General features: G+C 44.1%; 1 non-coding gene and 2 pseudogenes across 1 annotated transcript; all 3 read left to right on the top strand.

Annotated features, from left to right (window-relative positions):
- The first annotated feature begins 8359 nt into the window (after positions 1-8359).
- On the top strand, positions 8360-10149 carry LOC149513926 (18S ribosomal RNA; annotated as a pseudogene).
- Positions 10150-10439: 290 nt separating this feature from the next.
- On the top strand, positions 10440-10595 carry LOC149513927 (5.8S ribosomal RNA; annotated as a pseudogene).
- Positions 10596-10823: 228 nt separating this feature from the next.
- LOC149513928 (25S ribosomal RNA) lies at positions 10824-14173 on the top strand. The gene has a single exon (XR_016329429.1). It is a non-coding gene; the product is annotated as a 25S ribosomal RNA (ribosomal RNA).
- The last annotated feature ends 7961 nt before the right edge of the window (positions 14174-22134 follow it).

The raw sequence follows: 22134 nt of genomic DNA on the forward strand, positions 1-22134 counted from the left end.
TTGGTGTTAGTGAAGCTACATCCCATTATGTGCCACAGGGAGCTGGACAAAGGCCTAGTCTAGAGGTATGAAGGACCTTTCAAAGTAGTCAAGAGGGTAGGCAAGGTTGCCTACAAGCTGGATATGCCACCCAAGTCAAAGGTACAATCGATATTTCATGTAAGCATGCTTAAGCCATTCTATGAGGATGAGAGAGATCCAGGACAGGCAGAGTCAAAGCATGCACCATTAGGAGCAAAGGCCTCATATGAAAAGGAGGTCTATAGCATCATAGCTAATCGGGAGGTGAGATAAAAAAACTACCAACCAAGATAAGAGTAGTTGGTGCGCTGGAAGGGACTTCTAAATAGTGAGGTGAATTGGGAACTAGCAGAGGACTTATGGTAGTTTGGGGACCAGATCAGACAGTACCATACAAAAGAAATAATAAGGGCATTGCACTATCAGGTGGGGGAGAATGTCATGCCCTGAGCAGGCGCACCAGGCACATCAGGTGCACCAGCATACACACCTGAGGTTAAAGCCCCTGCATCAAGCACACTAGAGGGAGTTAGCATGCAAGGCCTTGAAAGGAGGGCCAGAATGCCTGCACAGCCTGCAAGCTAGCCTGCAAGGCCAACGTTTGGCCTACATGATGCTCATACCACATCTAGTAAGGCCCAAGATGGGAGATATGCAAGGGGATATTTTAGAAGATCATAGGATCAACAAGAGCCTTCTAGCAGATTTGGTTGACCCTTATAATCAAGAGATAGAATCCTGATTGATTGTAATCTTTGTAATTCCCTGATTTTAGCCTTTATTCTAAGGATTTAGCCATAAGTGTAGCTGAAAGCCCTAACTTTAAATAGAGGGTTGCTCTACCCTTATTTGTACACCATCATATACTTCTGTTTTAGTGAATACAAAGTATATTGTAGTAAGCTATCTCATTTTCCTATTTCTCTCAAACTTACGTAATCAGCCCTTCCCATTATTCTAGTGCCTGCACGCTGATGTTTTAGGCTGACTTAGGCAAGAAGGAGGTGATTCCAAGCCTAAGGCCACATGGATTCTGAGTCTAAGGTTAGAGCCCATGATATAGGTTTTTACCTTAAACACCATCGACAGCATCCACCCCTTGGTTGGTGTGGGCTATCGCATCCAACACCATCAATAGATGCAAGCTAATTGTTGCCTCAGGCACCATTAGCAGATGTTGACCTTTTGGTATGGGGTGTTGCCTAGGATACCATTACCAGATGCTAGCACTTGGTATAGGTACTTACCTCTACCACTATTTATGTAAATGGGCCCTTGGTGTAGGTTGTTACCTTGAACACCTCTTTGGTAGATGTTGGCACTTGGTGTGGCATGTGTACCATAACCCTTGATCGCTATTGGCACTAAATGATGCTTGGTGCATGTGTCATGAGCTCTAGTCTTAAGTGAAACTCTGTGTGGCCTTGGATAGGGAATTGACTCCATTTGCCTAAGTCAGCATACAAAATTCAAGTGCTTAGCATAATTCTAGCTTATCAAAGTTTGTGTTATAGTATTAGGCCTTCTAGAAGCCCATATGTACTGCTCCTTCTATGACTATATTCAAGCATGCTCACACCTAGGTTTGGCCATGTGCTCACACGTCAGTCATCAGTGCTTGCACTTGGGTCTGACTGTGTGTTAGTGCATCACTCACCAATGCTCGCACTTAGGCTTGGCTCAATCCTACTAAACCTAGACACCATGCCTGAGCTTCTAGAGTCTTGATCATTGCCCATACCACTATTCTGGGCTATTTCCCCATGATTTAGGCCTTTAGTAGGCTTTAAGGCCTGGTCCCCCTGGTTATCAAACCTTGTCTTAATAGAGCTAGAATTACTCTAAGACTTTAGAGAGAACCCTTAAGCTAGTACCAGCTTGTGGGGTGTGACACATGCACATGCCTTGACCACTATTAAGACATGTTGGCCTTTGGACTCAACACATGCTTTGACCACTATCAACACATGTTGGCCCTTTGTATGGGTAGTTCTCTAAAATAACATTGGCACATGTTGGGTCATGCATCATGTGCAGGTATCCTGGCATAAGCCATGCACCATGCACACCATGACCAGGTAATAGGTAGGCTCAAGCACATCTTTATATTTCTACCATGCCAATGCCATTTTAATGGCTTGTAAATTCATATAAGTGCTCACTAGTGCCTGTACATATGCCTAGCTCAATTTTACCTAACATAAACACTGTGCTTAAGCCTCAGAGTCTTGATCACTACTAATACCACTATTCTAGGCTAGTTCCCCATGACCTGGGCCTTCAATAGGCCTTAAGGCTCAATCCCCTTGGCTGTCGGACCCTATCCTGCTAGAACTATAACTACACCTCATCTTGAAAAAAACCCCTACGCTTGACTAGCTTGCAAACTAGACACATGAACATGCCTCAACCCTCATTGGGACATGTTAGCCCTTGGTCTTGGCACAAGCTTCAACCGCCATCGGCACATGCTAGGCCATGCACCATGCGTACATATCCTGGGCCTAGGCCATGCACCATGTGCACTACGATCGAGCAGTAGGTGGATTTTGGCCCATCTTATTTTTGTAGAGCCAATGCCATTTTTATGGCTTGTAAAATCATATAAGTGCTCTCCAATGTCTGTACCTAGGATTGTCTTAATTTTTCCAAACATGACCAACATGTCCTAGCCCCTAGAGTCTTGATCATTACCCATACCACTATTCTAGGCCAGTTCCCCATGACCTGGGCCTCTAGTAGGCCTGACAAACAAGTCTTTATGTCCGTTGGACCCTATCTTGTTGGAACAAGAATTGTCCCTCAACTCAAAGAGAACCCCCAGGTTTAGACCAACTTGTAGACCATTACACATGTACATGCCTTGACCACCATCGAGACATGTTGAGCCTTAGTCTTAGCACATGCTTCGACCATCATCAGCACATACTGGCTCTTTGTGTGGGCAATTCTTTTGAACACCATTAGCACATGCTAGATCATACTATCTTGGGCTTGGGCCATGAACCATGGGAACCACAATTGAACGACAGGTGGGTTCAAGTAATTTGTACATTTTTGCTAAGCCAATGCTATTTTTATGGCTTGTAAATTCATATAAGTGCTCACCAACACTTGCACTTGGTCCTAGCTCAATTTTGCCAAACTTAAAAACCATGCCTAAGCCTCTAGAGTCTTGATCACTACTCATATCACCATTCTAGGCTAGTTCCCTGTGACCTAGGCCTCTAGTACACCTCAAGGCTTGGTCCTCTTAGTTGTTAGACTCGATCTTGCTAAAACTGGAACTGCCCCTTGACTTAAAAAGAACCCTTGGGCTTGGGCTAGCTTGCAGATCGTGACACATGTGCATGCCTCAACCACCATCATCACCCAATGACCCTCAGTGCATGTGTCATGGTCTGCAAGCTGGTCTAGGCTTAGGGGTTCTTTCCAAGTTGAGTAGCAGTACAAGTTTTAATATGATAGAGTCTGAGAGCTTAAGGGACCAGGCCATAGGTGCGTTGAAGGTTCAAGTCACATGGAACTAGCCTAAAACAATGGGGTAAGTATTGATCGAGACTCTAGAGGCTTAGGAAAGTGGATAAGGTTAGGTAGGATGAGCCAAGCCTAGGGATGGGCACTAGTGAACAATGGGTGGGCACCTAGTTAGACCCGAGTACGAGCACTAATGATCGAGGTGTGGGTACATGGTCAGGCCCAAGTCTAGGCATGCATGAACACAGCCCTAGAAGGATTATATTTAGGGGATTCTAGAAGGCCTGGTGCTTAGCATGATTTTAGCAAGTCAAAGATCGTGCAATAGCACCAAATCCCTCAAAATCAAGGATTGTAATCTCTAGAGTCTAAGAATGTATTTTAGGCTCTGATTATGAGGGGGACTCAATTATAAAAAGAGAGTCCCCTATCCTCATTACATACACACTAGAACCATTGAGTAATAACATCTTTACTCTTGCATTAAATTTTTTGTTGTTCTTTTAGCTTTTTTTTAAGCACTTATTATGCCCTTTTGTTTTGCAATGTACTGGGTAGCCAACCCTACAGTTTAGAGTGATCGTGCATTATTTTTTGTGTTAGATTGATCTAGGATGTAGAAGTGTTCATTCCCCTATTATGGAGCTATGCGATCCTAGAGCTTAAGTCTCAGCCTATGACAAGTTGTATCAAAGTCTAGTTTGAGGGAGCTAAGAGTAGGTAGCAGAACCAAACACTAAGAGGGATCAAAGCCTAGATCAAACCAAAAGTGTTGACTAGAGCCTTAGCTCAGAGTGTTCAATAGATCCCTACTCATGACATGAGAAGCTAGAGTTGTCTTAAGAGTTAAAGTTAGTGTGAACAGCCATAGTTTGCATTGGTGCAAGTTGGGGGACTTGTATGCAGGCATCCTAATGTGGTGTGCAAGCACTATCGTAAGTTGTGCAAGCATGTTTTAGGTTATAGCATGTTTAGGGAAAACCAGAGAAGAGGCTAAAGATAGGTGCTTGAGGAGCGCCCACCTACAGGCAAGTGAGGGAAAGCTTTAGAAAGATATGTGCCAACAAGCACTCGATTAGCGAAGTGTGGAAGGTTATTTTACAAATAATAGATTGGTTTAGAGATGTTGAGGGACCTTTGAATAAGGCACTAGAGAAGCTCATGCAATGTAATGAAGCATTGGAGTCCATGGTGACAATCTTGTGAGAAGAGCCAGCTAGGCTCAAGGTTGACCATGCTACATTACGAACGATTGTGTTGCTGGTGTAAGCTTATAATCAAGAGTGGAGGTGCCTAGGCATTTCATTAATAGACTAATGCCATAGGTCAAGGTCAAGCTGCAATGAAAAGGTGTTCAAAAGTTGAGTCAGGTTAGAGTTGCTATAGAATCATTGACTCAGGTTAAGTGCACCAAGTTTCTAAGGCCAAAAAAAAATGAGAGAGTGGGGGAGACACCGATGTTAATTCCTTAAGAGAGGAAAAGACTATGGGGAAGCCTAGATTTAGCAAGATCAACAAACTATCAATAAAGGCATGGGGCCAATGAGTTGCTATTTTTGTGCCAGTCCACATTGGGTTAGGGAGTGCCCAAAGCTTTCAACCATCAAATGGGAAGAGAGGTTGTCCAAAGGCAAAGTGGCAATGGTAAACAACCCTAGAAGGGGCCTAATAAGGAGCAACCAGGTGCTAGTCAAGATTGCTAAAGGATTGGGACCTCTCAGAATGATGATAAAAGAAACTAATGGCAACAGAGTGCCAAATCATGAGTTCATAGTACAACCAAATTCTTCATAAGAGAGGGTGCCACAGGTAACTCAGAAGAAGCACTGAAAGTGTCAACAGCATGGGTTAAAGGGAACAACATCTGCACCTAGGCCTGGCTCAATTTTGCTAGACCTAAACACTATCCCTAAATCTTTAGAGTCTTGATCACTACCCATACCACTGTTCTATGCTAGTTCCCCATGACCTGGGCCTCCAGTAGGCCTCAAGGCCTAGTCCCTCTAGTTGTTAGACTTAGTACCACTAGAACTGGAACTGCTCCTTGACTCGAAGAGAACCCTTAAGCCTAGACTAGCTTATGGATCATGACACATGCACATGTCTCGATGACCATTAACATAAAATGACCCTTAGTGCATACATATGTGTCGACAATTATCGAGACTTGTTAGCCCTTTGTCTTGGCACATAGTTCGATTAGCATTGGCATAAGCTAGCCCTTGTGCAGGTAGTTCCCTCAAAAACCATTAGCATATGCTGGGCCATGCACTACATACGAGTATCTTAGGCCTAGGCCACATACCATGCGCACTATAATTGAGCAGCAGGTGGGTTCAAGCACATTTTTATATTTCTATCATGCCAATGCCATTTTTATGGCTTGTAAATTCATATAATAGTCCCCTAAGCTTTCATGTTAAGTTTCATGGCAAGATGACTTGTTTTTTATATTTCATGATGTTTGGAATTTTTCACGGTTTAAGATTTTTTGAAATTTTTTTAAAAGGAGTTTTGGCCCTAAATTTGGTACGTGATGCTTGTATTTTTGTTGGCATTCACAAAAAATTTAGCTAAAAATTTGAAATGTAGAAGATTTTATGGCCATTTGAAAAAAGCATCCCCATTTCAAACACTTGAATGGCTACTGCCTATGAACTTGTAAAAGCTCTTATGCTCTTTAAAAAGGTATGAGTTGTTAAGGTTCCTTAGGCGATAGGGGACCAATATAAGGGCCAAGGGCCAGTACCCATCATGCATCATGTGCACACACCCTTGGCCTTTCACCCCCAATCGTTAAAACCCTTAATGCCATCGATCAGGTTCTCTGATAATGCTTTGAAGATTATGCCTTAGGCAAAAACACATGCTTAAGGTTAACATGTGTATTGTGGCCTAAAATCAAACTTTAGCCAAGGCCTTGACTATCAATGGCACATGTTGGCACATGGTGTGGGCATATGCCTTGACTATCATCGGCATAAGCTATCTTTTGGTATGAGCACTTGCATCAACCACCATCGACATAAGTTGGCCTTTGGTATGGGCACTTGCCTCGACCACCATTGGCACATACTAGCCCTTGGTGTAAGCATATGCCAACCTTTGGTGCAAGCATATGCCTCGATTAGCATTGGCATAATCTGGACCTAATACGAGCACATACCTTAATTAGCATCGACAGAATATGGCCCTCAATGTAGGCAGTTACCTCGAACACCATCGACACATATTAGCCCTTGCTACTAGCACTTGCCTCAAACACCATCAGCACATGCTAGGCCTTGGTAAGGGCACATGCCTTGACCAATATCGGCACATACAGACCTTTGGTGTGGGATTTGCCTATTTGACAAAAGTGCCCCTATTTTAAACCCTTTAATGTTTCCTACTAGTACATCTATAAAATCTATCATGCTCTTTAGGTGTTCATGATGGGCCTATCATTATGTACATTCACGGTAACATCCCTAGAGCAAAATCTAGGCCATACATGCCTTTTGGCCATGTTGCCTGATGACTGGTTGCTTCGGTGACTTGTACGCACCCATGGCCCTGACCGATTGGCATGCATACATAAAAAGGGCTTGGCTATGCCAAGCTCAAGCTCATATCTTCATTTGATGCTACCCCAAACCGCAAACCAAGTCCTCAAATCAAGTAATGGCTCTTTGGGTTGGTATAAGTAGAAGCTACAGTTGTAGGCTTGGTCTAGCCTAGTCTATCGGGTATTTGGCAATATCATGGTCTTTTCTCATCAACCACAAAAATGCCTTGGCCTAATAGAGCCCGTGCATGCAGCTGATGCTACCCAAGGCCTTAGGAACAAGTTCTTGAATTGACCAATGTCTTCTTTGAATGGTGACAATAGAGTTTGTGTGTACAGTCTTGGCTAAACTAAGCATTGGGGGTGTATGCCATTATTGCTTATTGGATGGTAGGGGTAGTCTCATGGACATTGCTTGTGTTTCTCCCATGCCAAATAGTTATGGCATGGCCTCGTACATTGTTTCATCTACTCGCTCATCAAATAATTGATTGGGTGGTTTATAGACCAGTATGCGTGGATGCTACCACTTGTAGTAATAGGCATAAGAGTGGTGCTACGGTTGTGCATGTTGGTAGGCTTTAAGCTTGATGCATCAAACTATTGACCCATTATCCATTTCAATCTACCCTTATGTGGTCATCATACCTTAGGGGTGCAATTAGGATCTAATGTCGCATACCGAAATCAATGGAAATCGGATGTTTTGCTATCCCTCATCAATATTATGTCCTTAAAGGCTATATGAGTTAGACCTCAATCATGCTATGCCATTGTTGCCTATTGGATGGTAGGGGCAGTCTCGTAGACATTGCTTATGTTTTTCCCATGCCAAGCAGTTGTGGCATGGCCTCATACATTGTTCATCTACTTGCTCTTCGAATACTCGATTGGATGGGTTATAGACCAGTGTGTGTGGATGCTACCACTTATAGTAATAGGCATAGGAGTGGTGCTATAGTTGTGCATGTTCGCAGGCTCCAAGCTTGATGCATCAAACTATTGACCCATCATCCATTTCAATCTACCCCTATGTGGTCATCATACCTTAGGGGTGCAATTAGGATCTGAGGTCGCATACCAAAATCAATGGAAACTAGATGTCTTGCCATACCTCATCAATCTTATGTCCTTAAAGGCTACGAGTCAGAACTGAATCATGCCTCGTGACCCAATTATGCCACCCAAACCTCTATGGCTACATTGGTGCACTGGTGTTCGATAGTGCTCTTAGATGTGGAACATTTTATGGACGTGGGCTCTCGACCTTGTTCATCTAATGCTATGCATTTTATGTGCTTGACATGCAAGATGTTTGTGCTCCATGTTGGCTCTCTTTGCTGCTTAGTTGGTGCATTGAGGCCTATGTGGTGTTATAAACTAATTCAGATTGTGAAACTGTGAATGGCTTATTAAATTAGTTATAGTTTATTTGATGGTATCTACTACTCAGATAACCATAGTAATACTAGAGCTACTACATGCAGAAACCTCAACTTTTAAAAGGAATGCATTTATTAGATAAAAGGTCATCGTGAGCTTTGCCCATTATTTTGATGATTCATGATAACATGATGGATTGCATGGCCTTTGTGCTGTGCTAGCAACACATCATTCAAATTTTTGCCCTATGAAGTTTTGATGCTAGGATAGTGGCCTACTATGGTGGTGATGGCTGATAGAGAGTTAGGGTTTGATTTTAGAGAGGGAGCTTGAGAAATAGCTACCACATCCAAGAAAGGCAGTAGGAGTAGAAATTACCCAATCTTGACACAGGGAGTTAGTGACAATAAATAACAATATTAAGCTTTATGAGTCTAGCAATTAGAATGAGTACAATCTAAATCCCTTAGTGAGGATCCATTGGAGGGCAAGTTTGGTGCTAGTAGCTATAGTAATTATAGCTCCAATAGCACAAATTTAAGTTGTTATAGTTAAAAAGCTCATAGTTAGAGCTAAGGTTAAATCATTTAGTCTGCTTCACAATAAGCATTGATTTACTTGTCCTTACTACTGACGATGTGCCATTGGCTAGGTCATTCCTCCGACACTGCTAAATTGGAGTGCTTAAAGCAGGCCCTTGCTTGTATGCATTATCATGGGATAACACACAAGATTTTGGTCCTATTGTGTTGGCCTTCAAAATCAGAGTAATGATTAACAGAGACAATCAGGGGCATTTGTATTTCATAGTCAAAGGTGAAATTCTTGGATTTATAAGAGATGAACAACTACAAAAGCATTTACCAAGGATATTTTTATTAATCAAAAATGAAAGTTAGGGGCTAAAACATGATCAAATACCATCCTAGTCTCTACCATAAATGATGTCGACCAAGGATCAATGGATGTTACATTTAGGATTCTGTTGGTACCTTATGAGAAATCAAAAGTCTTTGGGTTTTAAAGGGAATATGGTCGTAGGGCTAAAACTTAAAGGAATTGATAGAACGGCACCACCAGGAATGGAGCCTATAGCTTAATTTCACTCAACACAGGGAAACTTACTTGATCTACACATAGTAAGGATTAACAGATTGAGAGCTTTTTCTTGATTCTATAGGTGGTGGTGCATGGCTATTCTTAGTTGGTAGAGTGATTTGTCTAGTTAATTCTGTTAATGAACAAGATCTCAACCTACTAACTAGCTATGTGAAGGTGATTCTTCTTGGCTAGCTTATTAGAGGGACTATGGCCATTTAGGCCAAAGAAGTTTGAGGGAATAACAGGTCTATGACACCCATAGATGTTCTGGGCTATTCATACACTACATTGATGTATTGAACAAGCCTATAGCCTTGGCTGATAGGCTCGAGTAATCTTTGAAATTTCATCAGGATGGGGATAGATCATTGTAATTGTTAGTCTTCAAGAAGGAATTCCTAGTAAGTGTGAGTCTTCAGATCATGTTGACTATGTTCTTGCCCTTTGTGCACACCGTCTATCTCTATTACCGATTGAATAATCTGGTGAAATGTTTGGATCATGGTGATGTGGATGGTTCATTGCTAGAGATGTTGTAAGAAGTTCATTGAACCTTATCATTTAGAGAAAGGAGAAGTCATAACTAGGTTTTCATAGGTGAAACTATAAAAGGATCATTGTCGAAACCTACTTAACGAATGACCCATAAACGCATTAATGAAACACCTAGGGATGAGAGTGCCTTTATGCCCTAAGCCCTTTTCAGCCTCACGCATGTGCAGCAGTTGATTCATTTTGCCTTCTAAATGGGTGACATTATTGGTATCATTGCCTGTGGCTGAATAATGAACCCCTGACATGAATCACACCAAGGAACCCTAATGAAAAGAAGAGTGTGTGCCATTGCCATCCCATTTGTGATGTGTGTGAGGATAACACCATGACTTTTTCTATCATGAAAAACCAAAATGACTATTTACAATAGCTATCTTGGCTTTCTCATCAATGAAAAATGTAGCAAAATGTCATACTTGGTGTGAATTGCAGAATCCTATGAATCATTGAATCTTTGAATGCAAGTTGCTTCCTATTCCATTAGGCCAAGGGCACGTTTACTTGGGTGCCATACATTATTGCCCTTCCACCCCTTGCCCATTGGGCTTTTGGTGAAGGGGTAGAAGATGGCCTTCCATGATCTCATCGATCATGGTTGGCCTAAAAATGAGTCCTTGGCAATGATAGCACTAACCATTAGTGGTAAAGCTCTCGATGTGCCTCATCTCTTGTGACATGCATTCATTGTCAATTTGGACCCCATCAGGCTCTTTGCATAACTTGATCAATGCTTGCATCACCACCTTAGGTCAGGTGAGATTACCCACTGAGTTTAAGCATATCAATAAATGGTAGAAAAAAAACTTACCAGGATTCTCCTAGTAATGGCAAGCAAACTAAGAAGAGCCTAGCTTGAGAGTCGAGCACCCCTACATCCGAATTGTAGTCTAGAAAAGCATTTTTAGTGGTGGACTAGGCCTAGCTCCCCTAGAAAAGGGCACCAAAAAAGGTAAAAGCCCTATTGTGCCTAGACCTTGTCCCACAATGAGGTGCAATCTATGAATTAGGTTGTTTGGGAATGCAACCAAAATCAAGCAGTAAACTCTATCCAAGGCTAAATACAGGTGAGTGACTATAGCAAAAAAGTACCATAAAGAAAAGATGAAAAGGTCTTTGAAAAGAGATTCAAATAGTGCTTGAAATTGTTATGAGGGAAGTAAATGGGGGTTGGCTATGCTTCTTAGTCAAACATGGAATGGCGAGCGCCAATCTGTAGATCGACTCAAAGCATTGACTGATGCAGGTCATGGTGGTGGCCTAAGCCTAGGCTTTCGATATGCCTATGGAGATGTCATTTTTGTAAATGTGGAATGCAACACAAGTCATCTCAGTGTGCCTGTAGGCTCTCCATCCGACCTATCTTGAAACATGAACCAAGGAATTTGACATGTGTGCAAGTTAACAAGCTCGAAAACCCATAAGGTGCAAGGAAGCTAATTAGTGAGATCCCTCATGGGTGCACCACTGACTGACCTTGATCTTTTGAGAAAGGTTCGAGTGTAAGCATGCCTGTTGGGATCGAAAAGATAGTGAACTATGCTCAAGTAGGGTAAAGCTAGAGGAAACTCTGATGGAGACCTATAGTGATATTAGCGTGCAAATCATTCTTTTGACTTGGGTTTAGGGGCCAAAGACTAATCGAACCATCTAGTAGCTAGTTCCCTCTGAAGTTTCCCTCAAGATAACAGGAGCCCTTAGCAAGTTCTATAAGGTAAAGCCAATGATTAGAGGCATCAAGGGTGCAATTCCCTCAACCTACACTTAAACTTTAAATAGGTAGGATGGTGTAGCTACTTCATTAAGTCATGCCACAGAATCGAGAGCTCTAAGTGGGCCATTTTTGGTAAGCAAAACTGGCAATAAGGGATGAACTAGAAGCTGAGTTATGGTGCCCAACTGCGTGCTAACCTAGAACCCATAACGGTGTTGGTTGATTAAGATAGTAGGATGGGGGTCATGAAAGTTGAAATCCACTAAGTGTGTAACAATTTACCTATCGAATCAACTAGCCTAAAAAATGGATGGCATTTAAACGTGCAACCTATAAGCAACTATTAAGGCAAGCGTAAATGCTAGGCCTCAATCAGTAGAAGGGCATGGTGGTCACTGAAAAACCTGGGGCATGAGCCCCGTGGAGTAGCCTCGGTACAGATCTTAGTGGTAGTAGCAAATATTCAAATGAGAACATTAAATGCTAAAAAGAGGAAAGGTTCCATGTGAATTACACTTGCACATGGGTTAGTTAATCCTAAGAGATGGGGGAAACACATCCGATTATGTGTCCAATGTGAGCTTTAAAAGGGAATCGAGTTAAAATTCCTGAACCATGATGCATAGGCTGACGACAATATTAGGTAGTCTAGAGGTGTTGGAGGGGGTCTTAGGAAGAGTTATCTTTTCTATTTATGGCCTACTCACCCTAAAAATGGCTCAGCCAAAGGTAGGGTCCAGCAATCAAAAGAGCATCACAAGTCACATGGTGTTTGGTGTGCCCTCAGCCACCCTTGAAAATCTGGAGGACCAAGTGCTCTCCATGCCCGGTCATATTCATAATCACATCACTCTCCAAAGAGAACAACCTCTAACCAACAGAAAAATATGGGCAAGGAAAGTCGGTAAAATGGATCCATAACCTCAAGAAAAGCATTGGCTTTGAGGACCAAGCATGGGGTCCTAATCTTAAACTCATTGGTTGTTAAAGCACTACTTGAGCTGCTCTTGTCGCAACAGTGGGTCATTGTGTGCTGATCAAGGATGGACTTGGAAAGGCTTCCATGAGGGCTTTCCCCGGGTAATGAATAGTTGACTCAAAATTGATACGAATAAAGGTAATCTAACTATTTAATTAAAACAAAGCATTACAATGGTCACTACGAATACTCATGTAATGTGATTTTTGCCTAATGCTCTAAATGTCAAAGTGAAAAACTCAACCAAGTGAGGGTAAACGACAGGACTAACTATGACTCTCTTATGGTAGCCAAATGCCTCATCATCTAATTAGTGAGCACATGAATAGATTAACACAATTTCCATTGTCCCTATCTACTATCCAATGAAGCCATAATCAAAGGAATGGGCTTGGCAGAATTAGTAGGGAAAAAAGACCCTATTTAGCTTGACTCTAGTCCAACCTTTTGAAATGACTTGAGAGGTGTAGGATAAGTGGGAGCCCTAAGTCAAAATTGAAATACCACAACTTTTAACATTATTTTACTTATTCCATGAATCAAAGGTAGGGCAAAACCACTTCTATGTGGCCTAAGACCAACCTTGATTGATCAATTAAGGTAAAAGACATTGTTAGGTGGGGAGTTTGGTTGGGGTAACACATCTGTTAAAAGATAATGTAGGTGTCCTAAGATGAGCTCAACAAGAATAAAAATCTCATATGGAACAAAACGATAAAAGCTCATTTGATTTTGATTTCCAGTACAAATAAACTATGAAAGCATAGCCTGTTAATCCTGTAACCCTTCAGAATTTGAAGGTATAGGTGTTAGAAAAGTTATCATAAGGATAAACCAGCTTATGATAGACAAGTGTTCATAGTGATGTTGTTTTTTAATCCTTCAATGTTGGCTCCTCCTATCATTGTGAAGCAAAATTCACCAAGTGTTGGATTGTTCACCCATCGATAAGGAATTGAGCTAGGTTTACACCGTCACGAGATAGGTTAGTTTTACCATACTAATGGTAGCGTCACAATAATAATTCAACCTAATACAAGAGGAATCATTGATTCGTGCATTTGGTTATCCCACTTAGTTGAAAAGCTAGTGGCATGAAGCTACCATGCATTTGATTATCATTGAATGCCTCTACATTAGAATCTAGGTTAGAAGGGACACATGCATCTATCACCCAACTATTGACCAGTAGTAGGGCTTATGCCTTGAAGGGCACTTGTCATAGGTGTAGCACCCGTAGCAAACAAGCCATATGGGCCTCCTTAGAGCTCAATTCCCATCGAGTGGTGGGAAAAATCTTTTGTAGATGACTTAAATACACGATAGGGTATTGTAAGTGGTAGAGTGGCCTTGTTGCCATAATCCACTGAGATTCAACCTTTTTGTTGCTTTGATTCACCCCTCCACCCACCATAGCCACTGAAGTCCTCTCACTTAATTTTTTTTTTCACCACACCTCACTAGGGTTGGGGATGAATGGTGTTTTCCATTGCAATTGATTTAGTCGGGTGATGATGTCCCTTCCTTGAGGATACAAGTAAACAACAATTAAATGCTCTTGGTATTTGTTACAGTGATGGGCTCGCTTTTGGTGTAGGTATTTACCTTGAACTCCATCGGCACATACTGGCCCCAATGCAAGTTGTTGCCTCAAGCACCATCGACAGCATTTAGCCCTTGGTTGGTGCAGGCAATCGTATCCAACACCATTTATAGATGCTAGCCCCTTGGTGTGAGATGTTACCTTAGACACCAAAGCTAGATGCTGGTTTCACGCCCTGGACGGGCGCGCCAGGCACATCAGATGCACCAGTAGGTGAGCGAGAGGTTGAGGCCCGCAGACCAAGCGTGCTAGCGGGTATCTGAGCATAAAGCCTAGCAAACAAGTTCAGAACGCCCGTCTGACTTGCAGGCCAACCCGTGAGGCCAAGGCCTGGCATACAAGCTACCCGCACCACATCCAGAAGGGCCCGAGGTGCTAGACACACAAGGGAAGCTTCTGGAAGCAGGCAAGAGCATCCTGGCAGATTTGGTTGACCCTAAAAATTAGAAGTTAGCATCCTGATTGATTGTAATCTGTATAATCCCTTGATTTTAGCCTTTATTCTAGGGATATTTCCATTAAGTTGTAGCTGGAGCCTCAACTATAAATAGAGGGCTACTCCACCCTCATTTATACACCATCAAACACTTCTGTTTCAGTGAATACAAGAGCATTTCCAGAATTCTGTCTTGTTCATCCTGTTTCTCTTTAACTTGCATAATCAGCCCTTCCCATTATTCTAGTGCCCGCACGCTTGTGTTTTAGGCTGACTTAAGCACAAAGGAGGAGATTCCAAGCCTAAGGTCGCACGGATTCTGAGTTTAAGGTCGGAGCCCATGACAGTTGGTATCAGAGCAAGTTTGATTCTGCGTGTTTGTGTTGTGCAAGTTAGATCGTGATTGAGGATATGGCATCCCAAAGCGACTTTGCCAGCCAACAACCAGAGGCCCAAGAGCATGGGCGTGGAAGAGGCAAGAAAGTCGGTTCTAGAGATATCTAGTCTACCATGGATGGTAGGCTGGCCAAGGTGGAGGTGACCATGGGTAACATGGGGGAGAAGCTTGAGGAAGTAGAGACTCACATTGCATCGCTAGACTCCATGGGGGAGGAGATCCAAAGTGAGCTGGAAGCTACTTTCAACAAAGGCTTGGACGTGTTCACTCGAAAGAATTAGACCTTGGAGGCTGAAGTGCTGACTTTACGCGATGGCATGGAGGCCATGTGCCAGCGGATAGAGGAGCTTACCAGTGAGCTCGTTGCTTGTAAGACTGCCATTGGGAATGGCATGTTTGCTAGAGTGTCCAAATCTAGATTGGATATCCCCAAGCCTAAGGAGTTTAAGGGGACTAGGGTGGCTAAGGAAGTAGACAACTACCTTTGGGGTATGGAGCAGTACTTCTAGGCCATGGGCATGCAAGACGAGGTGATAAAGGTAAGCACCGCTGCTATGTATCTCACTGATGTAGCCTTATTATGGTGGAGGTGCCGGTGTGATGATGTTAGGTGTGGTAGTGCCAAGATTGGAACCTGGGCAGAGTTCCAAAAGAAGTTAAGAGAACAATTTTACCCTGAGTATGCCGATGATGAGGCGTGGGCAAAGTTACGCAGGTTGAGCCAGCAAGGGGACATAAGGAAGTATGTCAAGAAATTCTCTGAACTAATGCTACAAATCTCAGATCTAGGCAAGAAGGATGCTTTCTTTGCTTTCATGAATAGGCTAAAGCCGTGGGTGAAGCATGAGCTACAAAGGAGAGGAGTTCATGACTTGGCTAAAGCCATGACTACTGTCGAGGCCTTGATAGAGTTCAAGCCTCTTAACAAGTTCGAGTCTACCAAGCCCAAGGTTAAGGGCAGGGACGATAGGGACCAAAAGAAGTAGTCCAAGATGAAGGACCGTGATCGGGAGTCTAAGGATGGGGATTGAGATCGTTCAACCAAAAATGGCAAGAGAAAGCCACCAACAGGCAAGTGGAAAGCAAAAGGGGACCGAGAGCCACTAGCATGCTACCTATGTGGAGGGAGCCACATAAGGCACAATTACCCGTAGAAGGGCAAGCTGGCTGCTGTAGACAAAGAGTCTGATAAGGAGCCAGAGTCAGGGGTAGCAAAGCTTGGGTTGTTGGTGCTCAACGCTGTCTAGAGTAAGGGGAGCCGTAAGCCAAAGGGCTTGATGTTTGTAGATCTGATGGTTGCGGGTCAGAAGGTGAGCGCACTGGTGGACACAGGTGCCTCGCATCTTTTTATTTCAGGTGATGAAGCTCGGAAGCTCGGACTAAAGGTGCAAAAAGGGACTGGTACCATTAAAACGGTGAACTCCAAAGAAGTTCTAGCCATTGAAGTAGCACGGGGAATGGAGTTGCAGCTTGGAGACTGGAAAGGCAAGGAGACCATTAAGGTGATACCCCTTGACGACTATGAGTTTGTGATTGGGTTGGATTTCCTTGTTCGGATTAACACCCTTCTTGTGCCTTTTATCGATTATGTTTGCATCTTGGATGCACAGTGCCAATGCCTTGTGCCATTGAGGAAAGGGTCTGGAGTTAGGTCGTGGGTGGTGTCAGCCATCTAATTTGCCAAGACAGTAAGCAGACAAGAAGACACCTTCTTGGCAGCCTTGAAATATGATGAGCCAAGGGATAAGGAGACCGAGTCACCCTTGGAAGTGCTAAAAGTGCTAAAGACCTTTAGTGATGTGATGTCCGCAAAGTTGCCTAGCAAGCTACCACCTAAGAGGGAGGTAGACCACAAGATCGAGCTGGTGTCTGAGGCCAAGCCACCAGCCAAAGCCTCTTACTGAATGTCTTCACCAGAGTTGGAGGAGTTGAGGAAGCAGCTCAAAGAGTTAGTTGATGCTGGCTTCATCAGGCCATCGAAAGCACCCTATGGTGCACCGATTCTATTCCAGCGTAAGCATGATGGGTCGTTACGGCTGTGCATAGACTATCAGGCTTTGAACAAGCTGACCATCGAGAACAAGTACCCTATCCCACTTATTGCAAACTTGTTCGATCAACTTGGAAGCGCAAGGTGGTTCACCAAGTTGGATTTGAGGTCGGGCTACTATCAAGTCAGGATCACAGAGGAAGATGAGCCAAAGATAGCATGTGTCACTCGATATGGTTCGTAGGAGTTCTTGGTGATGCCATTCGGACTCACGAATGCCCCAGCAACATTCTGTACCCTTATAAAGAAGGTACTTCAATCGTTCCTTGATCGATTTGTTGTGGTTTATTTGGATGACATTGTGATCTACAGCCAAACTTTGAGAGAGCATGTAGACCACTTGAGATAGGTGTTCGAGGTGTTCGAGGTGTTACGGGTGCACAAGCTATTTGTCAAGAGGGAGAAGTGCTCATTCGTCCAGCAGGAGATCCCGTTCCTAGGCCACATAGTGGGAGGTGGTAGGATATGCATGGATGAAGGCAAGATACGCACCATCCTGGAGTGGCAACCACCAGCCAAGGTCACTGAGTTGAGATCATTCTTTGGGCCGGTTAACTACTACAAGCACTTCATCAAAGGTCACTCAGCAATAGCCACGCCATTGACTAACTTGCTCAAGAAAGGGAGAGCATGGGAGTGGAGCGCAGGGTGCTAGGAAGCCTTTGACAGGTTGAAGCAGGCTGTGACTGAGGAGCTAGTCTTGGCCTTGCCAGACCATGCCAAGCCATATGAGGTGCATACGAATGCATCAGACTTTACCATAGGGGGCATGTTGATGCAAGAGGGACGTCCAGTCGCGTTCGAGAGCAGGAAGCTGAACGAGACTGAACGTAAGTACACGGTCCAAAAGAAAGAGATGATTGCAGTGGTGCACTGCTTGCGCACTTGGTGCACTGCTTGCGCACTTGGTGCCATTACCTATTGGGGTCGAGGTTCGTGGTAAGGACGGACAATGTGGCGACCAGCTACTTTCAGACGCAGAAGAAGCTGTCCCCCAAGTAGGCGAGATGGCAAGATTTTCTTGCAGAATTTGATTTTCAGATGGAGTATAAGCCAGGACGGGCGAACCTAGTGGCAGACGCCATGAGCAGAAAGGCTAACCTTGCTGCCATTAGCCAACCAGAGGGGTCATTGGTGCCACGCATCAAGGAGGGACTTGCGCATGATGCTACAACCAAGGTTTTGATGGAGTACGCCCAGCAAGGTAAGACTAGGTAGTTTTGGTTGTAGGATGGCTTGCTGTACACCAGGGGCAGTAGACTATTTGTGTCGCAACATGGGAAGCTTCGTAAGGAAGTTTTGCAAGAATACAATAATTCAAGGTGGGCTGGACACCCTAAAGTGAGCTGCACCTTGGCGCTGATCGAGGACTGGTACTACTGGCCGCACATGAGGGACGATGTAGAGGCCTATGTGAAGACTTGTCTTGTGTGCCAACAGGACAAGGTGGAGCTCAAGAAACCAAGGGGTCTCTTGGAGCCATTGCCAGTTCCAGAGCGACCATGGAAGAGTGTTTCTCTGGACTTTATAGTTGGTCTACCCAAAGCAGAAGGGTTTGGAAGCATCATGGTAGTGGTGGATAGGTTTTCCAAGTATGGAATCTTCATTCCAGCAACCAAGGAGTGCCCAGCTGAGGAGGCAGCTCGATTGTTCCTGAAAAACATGGTTAAGTACTGGGGAATGTCGAAGACCATTGTTAGTGATCAGGACGGGCGGTTCACGGGCAGGTTTTGGACTGAGTTGTTCTAGCTGTTGGGGTCAGACTTGAACTTTTCCACCAGCATGCATTCGTAGACCGATGGGCAGACAGAACGAGTGAATGGACTATTGGAGGTCTACCTCAAGCACTATGTGAGTGCCACACAAAGGGACTGGCCAAAGCTGCTAGATATTGCGCAGTTTTCCTACAACTTGCAAAGGAGCGAGGCAACGAACCAGAGCCCATTTGAGGTTGTGACAGGGCAACAACCACTAACACCCAGTTCGATTGCTGCAGGTTATACAGGGTCGAATCCAGCAGCATACAAGTTTGCCAAGGCATGGCAGGAGCAAACTGACTTGGCTAGAGTTTGTCTACATAAGGCAGCCAAGAGGTCGAAGAAATGGGCAGACCAGAATATGCGGGACGTGCAGTTTCAGGTTGGAGACTTGGTGTTGGTGAAGCTGCATTCCATTGTGTGCCACAAGGGGTTGCACAACCGCCTAGTTCGGAGGTATGAGGGACCTTTTCGAGTAGTCAAGAGGGTAGGCAAGGTTGCCTACAAGCTGGATATGCCACCCAAGCTGAGGGTACACTCGGTGTTCCATGTGAGCATGCTCAAGCCGTTCCATGAGGATGAGGGAGATCCAGGATGGGCAGAGTCAAAGCGTGCGCCATTGGGAGCAAAGGCCTCATATGAGAAGGAGGTCCACAGCATCATAGCTAACCAAAAGGTGAGACAGAAGAACTATCAGCCAAGATAAGAGTACTTGGTATGCTGGAAGGGAATTCCAGATAGTGAGGTGAACTGGGAACCAGTAGATGACTTATGGCAGTTCGGGGACCAGATCAGGTAGTACCATGTAGAAGATGCAATGAGGGCATTGCATAATCAGGTGGGGGAAAATGTCACGCCCTGGGTGGGTGCGCCAGGCACATCAGGTGCACCAGCAAGCGAGCCAGAGGTTGAGGCCCACAGACCAGGCTTGCTTGTGGGTATCTGCGCGCAAAGCCTAGCAAACGAGTTCAGAACACCCGCCCGACTTGCAGGCCAGCCCGTGAGGCCAAGGCCTGGCATACAAGCTGCCCGCACCACATCCAGAAGGGCCCAAGGTGCTGGACACGTAAGGGAAACTTCTGGAAGCAGGTAGGAACATCTTGGTAGATTTGGTTGACCCTGAAAATCAGGAGTTAGCATCCTGATTGATTGTAATCTATATAATCCCTTGATTTTAGCCTTTATTCTAGGGATATTACCATTAAGTTGTAGCTGGAGCCTTAACTATAAATAGAGGGCTGCTCTACCCTCATTTGTACACCATCAAACACTTCTGTTTCAGTGAATACAAGAGCATTTCTAGAATTCTGTCTTGTTCATCCTGTTTCTCTTTAACTTGCGTAATCAGCCCTTCCCATTGTTCTAGTACCTGCACGCTTGTGTTTTAGGCTGACTTAGGCACAAAAGAAGAGATTCCAAGCCTAAGGCCGCACGGATTCTGAGTCTAAAGTCAGAGCCCGTGACAGTGGCACTTACTTCGACCATCATCGATATAAGTGGGCCCTTATTATGGGTTGTTGCCTCAAACACCTCTTTGGTAAATGTTGACACTTAATGTAGCATGTGTACCATGAACCTCCCACCCAAGGCATTTGTCTACCCCTCTATTACCGTTGACACTAAATAATGCTCGGTGCATGGGTTATATTCTCTAATCTCAAGCTAAACTCCATGTAGATTGACCCATCTACCTAAGTCAACCTACAAAACTCAAGTACTCAACATAATTCTAGCTTGTCAAAGATTGTGTTGCTGTGTTAGGCCTTCTAGAAGCCCTTAAATATGATCCTCCTATGATTGTGTTCAAGTGGGCCCACACCTAGGTATGACCATGCACCCCCACCTAGGCCTGACCATGCACTCACACCTAGATCATCAATGCCTGCACCTGGTTTTGACTATGTGCCTATGCATTACTCATCAATGCCCGCACTTGGGCATGGCTTAATTTTGCCAAATTTGAACACTGTGTATGAGCCTTTGGAGTCTTGATCATTACTCATACCACTGTTCTATGCTAGTTCCTCATGACCTAGGCCTCTTATAGGCCTTAAGGCTTGGTCCGCCTAATTGTTGTACCTTGTCTCACTAAAACTCAAATTGCTCCTTGACTTGGAGAGAACCCTTGGGCTAGGACCAGCTTGTAGATTGTGACACATGCATATAACTTAACCACCATCGAGACAAGTTGGCCCTTAGTCTTAGTGCATGCATCAACCATCATCAGCAAATGTTGGCCCTTTGTGTAAGTAGTTCCCTTAATCACCATTGCAACATGCTGGGTTATGCACTATGCAAGGGTATCCTGTGCCCGGGCCATGCGCCATGCACACCGCTACTGGGCAATAGGTAGGGTCAAGCACATTTTCAAATTTCTACTGTCTTAATGGCATTTTTATGGCTCGTAAATTCATATAGGCACTCATCTATGCCCATACTAAGGCCAAGCTCAATTTTATCGAACATGAACACCATGCCTGAGCCTCTAGAGTCTTGATCACTAACCATACCATTGTTCTGGGTTGGTTCCTTATGACTTGTGCCTCTTATAGGCCTCAAGGCTTGGTTCCCCCTAATTGTCGAAACCTATCTCGCTAGAACTAAAACTGCTCCATGACTTAGAAAAAATCCCTAGGCCTGGACCAGCTTGTAGACCATGACACATGCACATGCCTCGACCACCATTAAGACATGTTAGCCATTAGTCTCGGCACATGTTTTGACCACCACTAGCACATGTTGGGTTACGCACCACGCACGAGTATCCTGGACCTAAGCCATGCACCTTTTGTACCATGATCAAGCAGTAGGTGGGTTCAAGCACATTTTTATATTTCTACCATACCAATGCCATTTTTATGGCTTGTAAATTCATTAAGCACTCATTAGCAACCACACTTAGGCCTGGCTCAATTTTTCCAAACATGAACACTGTACCTAAGCATCTAAAGTCTTGAACACTACCCATACCATTGTTCTGCGCTAGTTCCTTGTGACTTGGGCCTCATTAAGCCTCAAAGCTTGGTCCCCTTGGCTATTAGACCCTGTCCCATAAGAATAGGGATTGCTCCTCTACTCAAAGAGAACCCTTGGACCTAGACTACCTTGCAGACCATG

This window comes from Durio zibethinus, chromosome 17, assembly GCF_047325235.1.
Source record: "Durio zibethinus cultivar Kanyao isolate XHJ-2024 chromosome 17, ASM4732523v1, whole genome shotgun sequence".
In the NCBI taxonomy this organism is placed as follows: domain Eukaryota; kingdom Viridiplantae; phylum Streptophyta; class Magnoliopsida; order Malvales; family Malvaceae; genus Durio; species Durio zibethinus.